The 11,725-nt window shown below is 40.7% G+C and overlaps 1 protein-coding gene across 1 annotated transcript in view; it reads right to left on the minus strand.

The window, feature by feature from the left end:
• Positions 1-11,725, minus strand: part of NOX3 (NADPH oxidase 3) — a 62,424-nt gene that overhangs the window by 2,471 nt on the left and 48,228 nt on the right. The gene's annotated exons all lie outside the window — the stretch shown is intronic.

Genomic DNA, 11,725 nt, shown 5'->3' on the forward strand with positions numbered 1-11,725 from the left:
TCTGGCATTTTGGGCCTCGGCAGACCACCAACATTATAAAATAAAGTGGTCTGCGGTGAGTAAAAGTGTTCTATGTTCATAGTTAAAAAAACAGAACATATTAAGAATCCAATGATAGTTTGATATCCTACATGATATTGAAGGTTGTTTAGCTGCAAGTCCAACTCCATGAAAAAACCTTCTAGTAGATTATGCAGTGGCTTAACCGAGGCTGTCTGTAAGACAAGAAAAGTAGAGTAGAAATTGTTTAGCCCCTGCAGCAAACTGAGCTACATCAAATGTGTCCAAGGCAGTGCAGTCTGTTCTGTGGGCCTGTACCTACATCACTGTGACATGATGAAGAATATAAAAAAGACAATTTTCAAATTCTAAGTAGAGAATTGGTGCATCAACAGAAAAAATAACTTCATTCTTTTCTTCTTACATTTTCTTTGATTTATTTTCAACTTTTAATTTTTTTATTTTAAAGATGTGGGGTACAATTCAGGGTTAGGTATTCAAATGTTCATTATGCAGGTGCCCTTGTTGATGAGATATGCCCCTCCCTTCCCCAGGAAGACTCCCACTACTGCCAATCCTATTTTCCGACCCCCCTCTCGGCAGTTTCCTCCTACTGCCAATACTTTTCTTATAGTATTAAGATAATTGTTCAAGGTCTGTTTATGAGTGAAAACATTTGATTACATCAAATTGAAAGATGGTAGAATTTTTTTTTTTTTTTGAGTTGTTGTCTCACTCTGTAGCCCAGACTGGAGTGCAGTGGATGCTCCCGGCCACCGCAGGCTCGACCTGCTGGACTCCGGCGATCCTTCCGTCTCAGCCTTCCAAGTAGCCGGAATTACAGGCATGCGCTACCACGCCCGGGTGATTTTTTGATTTATTGTAGAGATGAGGTCTCGCTGTCCAGGCGGGTCTCGAGCCGCGGGCTCAGGCAATCCGCTCACCTCAGCCTCCCAAAGGCACGGGATTACAGGCTGAGCCACCGAGCCCGGCAGCTTATATGTTAACATGGTTCTCTGCCATGTATTATAGCCACATTTTAATTTTGTGTCCCAGGGCTGCCATATCCACATAGAAATGGACTGTTCGGTCACATTTCTTTGTTTTTTTTTTCATAAATTTTTATTTTAAAGTACAATTCAGCGTTAGGTATGCAAATGTTCATTATGCAGGTACCCTTGTTGATGAGGTGTGCCTCCCCCTCCCCTGGTAGTTTCCCTCTGCTGCCAATCCCTCTTGTAGAGTATTATGATAATTGTTCAAGGTTTGCTTATGAGTGAGAACATGTGGTACTCAGTTCTTTGTTTCTGTGATAGATCACTCAATATTATAGACTCTAAGTCCATCCAAGTTGCTGTGAAGTTCATAATTTTGCCCTTCTTTATGGCTGCATAATATTCCATAGTGTAAATGTACCACATTTTTAAAATCCAGTCCTTTTCAGTCACATTTCAAAATCTAGCTTCAAAGAAACTTATCAGTGGCTTCATTTATAAATGACAACATATTCAAAATGTGTAAGTGCTTTTCCTTTTAAAGAAACCATTCCCATGGCTAAATTTGAGAATATACTTTTTTAGAAAATATTTCCCACTGAGAAATATGAGTCTATGACTTAATAAAGCAATTTTAAGGTGTTTATAGAAATGAAAGACAATAGTTAAGGATGCTCTTGGTTCTACCAATCCTTGCTGGCTAACTTTGGGCATATTAATTACCTTTTCAAAGCCCCATTCCTCATTATAAAATGGGAAGAATCATAGAACCTCGCTCCTAGAATCTCTGTGAGTGTTAGACAAGATATTTAAGGTATTGCAGGTTTGGCTTTTGGCCTTCTGCTTGGCACATGGTGAGCTCTCAGGAACTGCTAGCTTATGTTATCCCATGATGTCTGCCTTCTTCACGAAGCTGCATGGAAGATGGGGCACGGGTGTTAATGCAGAGGTGATTATACATGTAGTGGTATCAGCACTGTGATTTTTGAGCTCTGGACCGAAACATTTTGAATGATAGATGGGTCAGGCAAGACCCTTCCCAGCCAAGAATCACCAGTTTGCTTTGTGTCTGATGCCCAGTGGTATTCTTGCATCTAGTTTCAAAGATGCCGTTATGGGTGGTGATATTTTTCCATTAGTGTGGATGTCACCAAAGAGATTGCCCACTGGCTCTTTCCCAACAGGCTGAGACTGCCCTTTCGTTTGCAGCCACAGTAACTGTTTGCAGCACCTGATGATGCTCTTTGATGCGCTGCCTTTAAGACTCTATTTCAAAGGATGCTGATTGCTGGCTGCCAGGTGTTCCACCGGTGTCCCCAGCAGTTCACAGCTCCCCTGCCTCCTTTGAAGTTGTGGCTATCACACTGCACACTTCAGTCCACACTTTTCAGTACTCAGGGTCCATAGCTCTCATGGTTATGCAATCACCAAAAAGCCTCACAAAGGCCGTTTATTATCTCCCTTCTGCGAAGGTGGAAAGGTTAGCCCTTCACTGGCTCTCCGTGCATTGTCCCTGTCCCCACATATAGCATTTTTCTCCCTGCCTTGCTCATCTCCTTGGCATTTATGATTCTAAGTAGGGAGATTTCTTGTCACAAATGCATACTGTGAATCACAGAGCCGAGCATCCATGCAACATGGTTAAGACACAGATGCGGCAGCTGGCTTTTATTTTTTTATTTTATGAGGCAACGGACAAATGCAACAGAACCCTAGTGGGGTTGGTAAAGAAGAAATTCTTCTATAAAATTTAATTACCCACAATTGCTTAGAATTAAAAAAAAAGATTCGTTGCAAAGGAAGTATAAAAACACAAGGTGCTATTTTCCAGTTTACAGCCTGCTAGTTGCAAGACTTGCACACGCACGGAGAGCTGGATCAGGGACATTAATGGCATTGATCAGTCTGGGCTGCTGACTTTGATGAGAAAAGGACAAATTTTACACAAGCTGCAAAGATGGCTAACCTTCACAGCGTTCTTTTGAGCTCTGATAAACAATAAAGAAAACCCTCCTTCCTCTCTCTATGTTTCCTAAATAACTATTGCGCTCTTCTCTGTGGGTTTGGTGCATCTTTCAAAGACAGTTCAGCGATGCCATGCATGAAAGACATCCAAAATATCATCCACCAGGAGAGTTCAGCCCAGCAGATATATGGGCGTGTGGGTGCACCCGGGAGTAATCCCACCACCTTACTGAATTCCCAGGTTCTACTGCCGTGAGCCCTGCTCTCTTTAAATTGTGTGTTTGTTTTTTATGTGTTGGCTTTTATGCTTGGTAAGTTATCACCCTGTAGGGGCAGCCCCTAAACCCCGTTTTTAAAAAAAATCAAATTACTTTATACCCTGAGTGCATTCTGCAAATAAAATCGATAAACAGAAGCTTCTGTGGATTTATGGAGGCTTAGGAAGAAGACAACGCAAGCTACAAACTCCGTATCAGACAATGGACACAACTTCTGGTTAATCCTTTCTAGTGAGTGTTTTTCATTAGAAATGTCTCCAAATGATTCATCACATAATTATATTTTGTACAACACCTTCTTTTATCATAACCGCAGATGATAATTGTGCTGGGCAGCTTTTTAAAATTTTTTTATTTTTAATCCTATCTTCCAGTTAATTTGTAGCAGCCTATGACACTACTTTTCTCTGTGTCCTAATTACTCAGTTTCTCATCAGGAGTTGCAGATGTCCCTAACTCTGCTCACTGTTGTGACTCTGCTTCCTACTCTCCACCAGCTCCATTTATGTTGGCAGCCAAAGCTGTACTGTCAAGGACTCCGGTACCAGTTTTCTCCTGAGTCTCTTGGTCCTGCTACTTGATCATTGTTCTCTGCTCTGAGGTTTGGTTCATGGATCAAGTTGTTGACCTTGAAGAGCTTATAACCCAATAGTAGAGAAAAATGAATGCCGTCGACTTGTCGCAGGAAATGGTCATTTTTCCCCCCAAATCCCTCCCCCCAAGGAATATATACAACCTTCAGTCATAAACAACCTATATTTTGCTATAATGAATAATTTAATGATAATACTATCAAAGAAACTTTGCAGAATAATGATAAATCCATCCTGTACTCACCCACCTCTAATCCCCCCACCACAAATGGAGTAGTAATAATTACTCTAGTAATTTTAATTGAATCTTCATTTAATTATGGCCAGAGAGCTGGATTCCCTCTGGTGGGAGGGAACAATTTAAATCTGCTGACAATATCCCCATCGTCAGTTTATGGTGGCTTTATTTTTCTCAGGGAGCTATAATTGATCATGTTTTGTATTTCCATTTGTCTATTTCTTGGAGTGTTCTGATCATTTTAGTGATATAATGAATGTTTAGGATATCCTGTTAGACAAAGGGATCTGTATGCTGTAATCAGAATGCTAATTTCTTTAAAAAATCATTTAAAAACACTTTGCACATATGTACATAAAATGAGAATTGAAGGGTATGCACACAAGCAAATGTGATTCCAGATGGACACATTTACTCGATTTAGTATAAAGGTATTTTCACGTTTCTGAAAACAATGGGTGGACTAAAATACATTCATTCAATATGGGTTAGAAGCTCCCAGTCAACATGGTAAGGTGATAGCTTTCTTAATCATTGGGTTGGGTTAAACTATTCTAACAAATGGTAATACTCTATTTTTTTTCCTTCAAGGTAAAAACAAACAAACACTTCTATCAAAGTTACAAAGAAAAATGACCAAATATTTAAAGTTTTTATGGTAATTAATTACATGAAGTTTACACCTATAAAGCATAGTGACATTATTAACAGATAAGTCAAAAGTAGCAAACTATAAGTATTATCTGAAGTATAAGATCAAAGATTGAAGGCTTATGGAAAATCATTTTTATTCACTTAATTAAAAACAACTGATCCACAAATTCAGAAGGTTGAGTATATTTACAATGTATGTTTATCACAAAAGCAGCTAGATGTGACAAAGATATTTTTATTTTCATTCTGTCTACCTGCTTGGAAATATTTCTCTGATTTTCTGAACATTTGTCTAAAGCTTCGGAACATATTGAGAACATTTACAAAAAATGAAACACAGCTTCCGTTTTTTATAAAAGACACATTTCTGTAGATTAGTAAGATATAGATGTCAATGCTTGTGTTTAATTAGCCTACAGTATTTTAATTGGGAAAATAATTTTTTTATTGTTTTTGTGTTTAGAGTACTTTTTTGTGCTTGTCTAACTGAAGTAATATACAATTGTCACATGCATGTGAATTTGAACATATCAATAAAATACTATTTTATTGCATCCACTTACTATGTGTCAATTGTCTTTTAAAACTATACTTGTGTTTTTGTAGTTCGGTTAACATAATTACCAAATTAATTGCAAATAAAAACAATAGACTACACTTTCCTATTTTCTACTTTTAGTCTTTGATCTATTTTTAATTTTTCTTCCCTCTTCCTTATTTGTATTCATTTAGATGCCCATCAATTTGTTTCTCTATTACTGTTATTTTTGCAATTTTCTGGTTCCTTTATAGCCTGCACTGCTCTCTTTGATCTGCTTCCCTTCAAGCTTTATTTTTGGTGCTGTTTTTCATGTTCTATAAAAAATACTTTTGCCCCTCTTCACTTTATTCTTTTGATTTAACTCCTTCTTAGAACAAGAACAAATTCCAGCTTTGCGTGAACAGGTAAATGTTTTTAAAAGAGTAAGTCCCAAGAATCTTTGGCTTGGCGCTGATGAATAGAAATGGTTGAGAGCCTACTTCAAAGGCCCTCAAGAACAAAGAACCTTTTCTGAGACCTCCACTAACAAATCCAACCAATTTCTTCTGACCCATCTTTGCCAAAAGATATGAGCTAATGACAGGACAGGGCTGTCTTGTAAGAGTAGCCAAGTAGGCTAGGGAACAAACATATTCTTGACATAATAAAGGGAAAACATACTGTTTATCTCTTTAATAACCATCTTGAGGAAAATTAATGTTACTTTGTCCTTTGTGCAGAACAGTAATTGGATTGTGTGTTTCATTTATATCTGGACAAAGGCCAGGATATTGAAATACTTCCCAATATTAGATTTTCTTGTTTAAAAATTAGATTTTATTGGCATTCTCTTTCCGAGATTTCTTCATTAAAAGCTTCATTAAACATAAATCTTCTTTTACACAGCAGAAAACAAAATTATTTTAAGGAGGTCATTTCAAAAGTCTTTTGAACGGGTGGGTGGGGCTAAGCTTTACACTGGTAGCTTGTCTTTTCCCAGGGATCTGGCATTCCAGGGACAAAATGATAATCTACTTTGCCTGCATGTGTCTAATATTAATGACATGGATGCTTGAAGCCATATAACAAGTTAGCAAGTTCTAGAGTCTAAGGCTATTACAAATATGACATTTAAAAAATTGAGGGATAGGGAGCAGGCTGCAGAGGTTTGATTCAACAACACCCTAACCTTGGGGGCCTCTTCTACTCTGGAAGAGATGAAGTCATCCATTAGGGAGAGAGGGTTTGCATAGCAACTGTGCTGAAAAATGCAACTGGGCATGAAGTCCACTTTATACTTAACTTTGATTATGGCTTCCGAAGAGTGATAGACACAGAGCTCACAAGGGTGACAGGGAGAGTGACAGTGATATTGTTTACCTACCTTAAAACTATTTTCTATTCCTTACTCCCTGCAAAAAAAAATTGGACAGGCTCACTTCTCAGCACTGTGCAACATAATTTTCTGGGCAGAGAATGTGCAAGCCCAGTTTTACCCTTGGTCTCTTGGTGCTGTGTTTCTGGCTCACACCTTTCTGAGGGAAGGGAGATAATTAAATGGTTTGGTTTGAAAGGCCTTCCCTACTGGGCTGCAAGCTTCATGTGCAACAAAAATAAACAAATACAATGTGAGATGTCAATAAGGGACAATCATAATAAAGAATGGAACTATCTAGGAGCAGGACCTTAAAACCAAGATATGTCTGTGTCAAAAGTCTGCAAAGTTATTCTGTGATGATTAAAAATGGAGTGTAAAACACTTATCAAAAAATATATAAACATACACCTGGGTGAGGTGACTCATGTTTATAATCCCAGGATTTGGGGAGGTTGAGGCAGGAGGAATGCTTGAGTCCAGGAGTTTGAGACCAATCTGGCAACATAGTGAGACTTCATCTCTTAAGAAAAAAAAATGAGCCAGGTGTGGTGGTGCTCACCTGTCATCCCAGTTACTTGGGAGGCTGAAGTGGAAGTATTGCCTGAGCCCAGGAGGTTGGAGTTGAAGTGAGCCATGATTGTGCCACTGCACACTAGACTGGATGACAGAGTGAGAATTTGATGGGGAAAAAAAGCATATATATTCCCAAAAGAAGCAAATAGCAGCAACAACAACAAAAAAAACTTGATTGTCACATATGAGCTTGTAATATCTTGTTAGTTCTTACCTATAATCTTTCTAAGGAGACCACAGATAAAATGATTCCGTTTGGGCTCTGGATGGGTATGAAGGGAGGGTGATAACTTTCAGGGCTCAGAAGCACTGGGAACCTGGAAGCCAGGGCTTAGTGTGGAATTAGAGCTCAGAGGAACCAGATTCTGAGACTCCAGAAGCCAGGGTGGGTCGAAAACCCTGTGTTTGGAGAAAAAGTGGAAACTGGATTCTAGGCCACATGTTAGCAAGAGTCAAGGTGAAAGGTAAAATGGACCCAGTGGGTGTTAGGAAGCTGGGCCTGGGCAAAGTCTCCAAGACCAGGTAACACAGGTGTACGTTCTTCTAGGTCATCTGAGGCTGAGCCCCCTCGGCAAAGGCAAGACTGTAAGATCTTGTAGCTGACCCACTCCTTCCCTCTCCTGCTGCCAGAAGTTAAGCTCTCTTTGAGCTTTCTTGCTGGAAATCTTTTACTCTCAAGGTCAAGAGTAAGTCTCCACAAGGACTTTTTCAAAACATCTCTGGGCGTGGTGTGAGCACTCTTGCTTTGGGTCCGGGGATTCTCAGGCAGGCTTCTGGGGGTAGGGGTAGCGGGGAGATGTGTAGGATGAAGAGGGTGTTGGCAGGGGCAGTTTAGGTTGTAGTGACTTCATATGGAAAGAGGTGACTGGAATTGGATAGTTATGAACCTTGGACGGCTCCCTGGTCACTCCTTTCACACTCCCTCCTGGCCAAACCTCCTTCAGACAGCTTGTTCTGGGAAGTGTAATGAATTCAATGACAGCAGATAAAAAAGAAAATGGCATGGTCTCAGCACAAAGAGAATATGAGACAAAAAATGTAATAGAAGCAGTCAAACTGACCAAAAGATGAGTAATATTGACCAGAGAAATATCCTATGGAGCAGAAAAAAATACTGAGGCAGTACAAAGAGTTTAATGAGGGATGCCTTCCCTGAAGAAAGCCCATGAAACAGAGGTGTAAAGACAGAGAGAAGAAAGCCAGGTGTGGTGGAGTAAGCCTGTAATCCCAGCACTTTGAGAGGCTGAGGCAAGAGGATTGCCTGAGTCAAGGCATTTGAGACCAGCCTGGGCAACTTGGTGAGACCTTGTCTCTACAATAAATCAAAAAAATGTAGTTGGGTGTGCTGGTGTGCCTGTAGTCCCAGCTACTTGGAAGGCTGAGGTGGAAGGGTTGCCAGAGCCCAGCAGGTCGAGGCTGTGGTAGCCATGATCATGCCACTGCACTCCAGCTTGGGTGACAAAGTGAGACTCGGACTCAAAAAAAAAAAAAGAGATGACAAGACAATGAGGCAAGCATGGGAGGCAGAGAGGAATGGTGGTGGTGGTGGTGGGGGGGGGAAATACCTGGTAGACTTGACTTTACTCTTGATAGTTCCATACTGATGAAGTGGGTGGACAAAGACCAGGGTATAGAAGACCTAAGTGGCCTGGTTCATAAGGTAGATATGGGTAATATGTGTTAAACTGTGTACCTACAAATAGGGAGTTTATTTCCCTACCCTCCCACACTGTGGTTCTTAGAATGCCTATCAAGCTATACCTGTTCTCTTGGTCATCTCATCCAGTATCATGGCTCCACACAGTTCACATACAGACACCTCCAGCTAAAAGTCTCCCTGAACTCCTACCTCTTACATTCACCTGCCCACTCCATACCTTCATGTGGATGTGAAACAAGCATTGCAAACTAAATTTGTCAAAACCGGAACTCCCAACACCCCATGCTGGCCAGCCACTGTTCTTATAGCCAATACCATGGTAGTGAGTGGGAATTCCATTGTAGCTTGGGTCATGCCTCACATCCAATCCGTAGTCACATCATCTCCACCTTAAAAAATGTCCAGATTCCAGATGCTTCTCACCACCTGCACTACTGCCCCATACTCCAAGGCAGCAACCCTGAGAACTCGTTGCTGGTCCCCCCACTTCTGTCCCAGACCCCTCACAGTCCATTCTCTTGCCACTGCCAGAGTAATCTCATGTCACTCTTCTGCTCTTTATTCCTCTGTGAATAAAGTCCAAAGTTTTTGTTTGTTTGTTTTTTGAGTCAGAGTCTCACTCTGTCGCCCAGGCTGGAGTGCAGTGGCACACTCACAGCCACCATAGCCTCAACCTGCTGGGCTTAGGTGATCCTTTTGCCTCGGCCTTCCAAGTAGCCAGAACTACAGGCGGGCACTACCACATCCTGCCCATGGCCACCCCAGTGTCAACCTGATGGGCTCAGGCGATCCTTCCGCCTCACGAGGTCTCACCAAGTTGCCCAGGTTGGCTTCGAACCCCTGGACTCAGGCAATCCTCTTGCCTCAGCCCCAAAAAGTGCTGGGATTACAGGAAGGCCAAAGTTTTACAACAACCTGCAACTCTTCCCGTTACCTCTCACCTCCTCTGTTCCAACCACTGTCCTCCTGGATTGGGCCAGGAGCAGTGTCTCTTTCTATTGTCTCAGAGACATGCTCTTTCCTGTTGTCCACATGGCATACTCTCTTATTTCAGGTCTTTCCTCAAATGTGGAAACTATTCTTCTTCTTTTTTTTTTTTTTTGGTAGAGATGGGGTCTCACTATGTTGTCTAGGCTGTTCTCAAACTTCTGTTCCTCCTGTCTCTGCCTCTCAAAATGCTGGGTTTACAGGTGTGAGCATCTGGCCAAAAATTGTTCTTTAATGAAAACAATATTAGGACTTGCTGACTTGTAAGATCCTTAGGTGATGAGGGTTCAAAACAAAGATTGATTTAGGAGACATAATAACAATGATAACAGTTCACGTGAGTGCTTTACACTGCAGCAAGCACTGCCCCATATGTATATTTAAATTATGAAAACAACACTGCAATTAGATATTGTCATTTGTATTTTACAATGGGACACAAAATCTCAAATAAGCTACCTTGTCCAAGGTCACACAGCCAGTAACTTCTATAACTAGGAAGTACAGACTTCACTCCAATCTTATGGCCCTGAGGCAAGTGTTCTCTCTTTCCTACATTGAAGTTTATTGTGTAATAATAATAGTAGTTTTCATTGTAAAGGTCTTTCACTTCTCTGGTTAGGAAGATGCCAAGGTGTTTCATTTTTTGTGTGGCTATTGTGAATGGGATTGTGCTTTTTATTTGGGTTTCTGTTTGTTTATTGTTGGTGTATAGGAATGCGACTGTCTTTTGCACATTTATTTTATACCCTGAGACTTTGCTAAAGTCCTTTATCAGTGCAAGGAAGTTTTTGACAGATTCTCTTGGGTTTCCAAGGTACAAAATCTTGTCATCCGCAAAGAGGGATAACTTGAATTCCTCTTTTCCTTTTTGAATAACCCCCATCTCCATCTTTTGTCTGATTGCTCTGATTAGGACTTCCAATACAGGAAGGGTGAGAGCGGGCCTCCTTATCTTGTTCCGGTTTTCAGGGGAAATGGTTTCAATTTCTGTCTCTTTAGCAGTATATTGGCTATGGGTTTCTCATAGATGGCTCTAACTGGTTTGAGGCATGTTCCATCTATGCCTAGATGTTCAAGGTTTTTTAACCAAGAAGGGGTGCTGAATTTTATCAAAAGCTTTTTCCACCCCTAATAATATAATCATGTGGCTTTTGTTTTTACATCTGTTGATGTATTTAATTACGTTTGTGGTCTTGTGGATGAATATACCAGGAGGATTTCAAATCACTCTATGAAAAGAATACATACACACCCATGTTTACTGCAGTATTATTTACAATAACAAAAACATGGAACCAACCGTACTGCCCATTGAATGAGGACTGGATTTTAAAAATGTGGTACATATCCACAACGGAATCTTATGCAGTCATAACGAAGGACAAAATTATGAACTTTGCAGCAACCTGGATGGACTCAGAGTCTATAATACTGAGTGATCTATCACAGAAACAAAGAACTGAGTATTCTCACTCATCAGTGGACCTTGAACAATTATCATAATGCTATAATCCTATAAGAAAGGGATTGGCAGTAGTGGGAAACTGCGGTGGTGGGTGGGGCTTACCTCATCAACAAGGGTACTTGCAAAACGAACATCTGTATACCTAAACCCGAATTATAGCCCCATCTTCAAAATAAAAAAAATTTAAAAAGTAATAGTTGAAATGATAATAACAGTAGTGATGACAGCAGCTAACATTTCCCGAGTACTTCATACAAAGCACGATTTTAGGCTTCTTTCCTTTTGTTTTAAAGTCAAAGTCTCAGCCGGGCTTGGTGACTCAGCCTGTGATCCCACGCCTTGGGTGGCTGAGGTGAGTGGATTGCCTGAGCCCGCGGGTTCAAGACCCGCCTGGGCAACTTAGTGAGACCTCATCT

Source organism: Carlito syrichta, unplaced genomic scaffold (assembly GCF_000164805.1).
Source record: "Carlito syrichta isolate Samal-C Ts95f unplaced genomic scaffold, Tarsius_syrichta-2.0.1 Scaffold305681, whole genome shotgun sequence".
Classification (NCBI taxonomy): Eukaryota; Metazoa; Chordata; class Mammalia; order Primates; family Tarsiidae; genus Carlito; species Carlito syrichta.